Raw genomic sequence first — 2,312 nt, 5'->3', positions numbered from 1 at the left:
CTGTTCTCACCAACACTGATTTGGAGCTGTCCTTTTGCCCCTCCATGCAGAGGTGGGACACTGAACAGCAAGGTTTATCAGTGGGGAAATGAATTTATTTGATGTTTTTCCCACCCGAAGAACCCAAAACAATTTTGCAAACATTCTGGTGTAGCTGAATCCGCATTTTTCTCTGAAAAATAGTTTCAGCCAAAGAATTTTGCCCAGCTGTCGTTAGGATCCTTTCTACACCATGGAAATGCCTTACCCTTAAGCTCTGCTCGGTAGACTCGAGCCAAGGGATAATAGGGTTTAGCCCATGGTGAGTAATAGTGAGAGGACAGAAACCCACAGAAGAACACTCAGATGCAGCTTCCTCCAGGATTCAAGAGTTGACCCCATACCCAACCTCATTCATGGGGCTTCTTTTTTATCTTGTATTAATACAGTTTCAATGAAAAATATCAGAGCACAATATTGGATCAATGCTACCATACAAAGGTGATTTTATCTTTCTCAGCTGATAAATGTCTACCTTCTTGACACCTTAACATCAGAAAAAAAAAACTTTAAATAAATCTTCAGCTAGTACAAGTCCTTCTGCACTAGTGTGATTCTGTGGTCACAAAGTTTGCCATGGAATTCACCCTGTTGCTTCCAGAATGGTGGCCCAGAATCTCCACTTTCATTAAATAGGCCTCAGGTGTCCAGCCCTTTGTGGAATTGACCTTCAATGCATAGCCAATGCAGTGCCATCTGCCTGAGTCTGCAGCTGCCTAAAACAATAGCTCTGAGAAGTATTAACAGTCCCATTCATCTTAATCAGAGCTCTGGGGTCTCCATGTGTGGGGGGTCTTCCCCCTCCAGGATGCCATAGAGCAGCCAGGCACCTCACATTTTGTTTCCTGTCACCTTGCCCAGGGGGAGTTAATTGGACCAGACAGCCTGAGTTGCTCCAGGTAGGAGGGAGCCTGGGCCCAGGCCCAACTTGCAGCTAGGGAGCATAGGGAATGAAAAGTACATGGTGGCCGCTCAGGCCGAGGGGAGTCAGAATGAGTGCGAAGGATTTGCTCTTGGTCCTTTCTTGGCTCCTGTTTAATTGTACGTTTCACTTTTCCCCTGTAAAGGAGGAGAACATGGGTGGAAGAAATGGCAGAGGGAAATTACACTGTGGTTACAGACTTCCTTTTCCAGGGATTCATGGATCATCTGGAGCTTCAGGTCCCCCTCTTTGTGTTGTTTCCAATTATCTATGTTATCACCCTGGCGGGAAATCTAGGGATGATCATCTTGATCAGGTTCAACTCCCGACTCCACACCCCCAGGCACTATTTCCTCAGCAGATTGTCTCTTGCTGACATTGGTAATGCCTCGGTTGCTGATGACTTTGGGGTTCAGGCCAAACCCATTTCTCCCGCTGCGTGCCGAGCACAGGTTTTCTTTGTCTGTAACTTTCTGACCAAGGAAGCTTTGCCTGGTGGCGGTAATGGCATCTGATCACTTCCTAGCACTCGGTAGCCCCTTGCTCTAGAGCCTCGTCGTGTCAACGAGACTGTGTGTGTTACTAGTGGTTGCTTCCTACATATGTGGCTTTGTGAACGCAGTTGTTCAGACTCCATTTATAATTTACCTTGCCCTTCTGTGACTCCAATGTCATCCACCATTTCTTCTGTGACATCCCTCCAATCCTTAAGCTGTCCTGCTCCGACACCCACAACGCTAACACGGTGTATTTCACCTTGTCCACTATAGTGGTCATGACTACGATTCTCATTGTACTATTCTCCTACATGTACATCCTCATTGCCATTCTGAAGATCCACTCTGCCAAGGGCAGACGCAAAACCTTCTCCACCTGCGCCTCCCACCTGATGGCCGTAACAATTTTCTACGGGACTTTGATCTTCATGTATTTACAACCCAGTTCCGACTACACCACAGACCCAGACAAGATCATCTCTGTGTTTTATATACTCATAATTACCATGTTGAATCCCCTGATCTATAGCTTGAGGAACAAGGAGGTGAAGGACGCCTTTAGAAGGATGATAAACAGGAAGGTTTGTTCTCAGTTAATATAATTATTGGGATTTGTGCTTATCAATAAACCAGTGATGAATTAATAGTGAATTCTCTGTGTCATAGCTCTGATTTCTTTGTTTTAACTGTATTCTGTGGCTTGTACAAAAAAAAAAAAAAGAATCCAAGACTGTTAATCTTGGAAATTCAGTTTCCCATGTTCAGGAATGACTGCGAGGCTGCAAAGAATACAGACGCTCCCCGACTTATGCAAGCATTCTGTTCCAGAATGCCTTGTATACCTCGAATTTTGT

General features: G+C 45.1%; 1 pseudogene; it reads left to right on the top strand.

Moving 5' to 3' along the window:
- Nucleotides 1-236: 236 nt before the first annotated feature.
- On the top strand, nt 237-2,082 carry LOC142072296 (olfactory receptor 5AP2-like; annotated as a pseudogene).
- Nucleotides 2,083-2,312: the final 230 nt, after the last annotated feature.

This window comes from Caretta caretta, chromosome 6, assembly GCF_965140235.1.
Source record: "Caretta caretta isolate rCarCar2 chromosome 6, rCarCar1.hap1, whole genome shotgun sequence".
NCBI lineage: Eukaryota > Metazoa > Chordata > Testudines > Cheloniidae > Caretta > Caretta caretta.
Note: the sequence above shows the minus strand (reverse complement) of the source record. Positions and strands in the feature narration are given on the sequence as shown.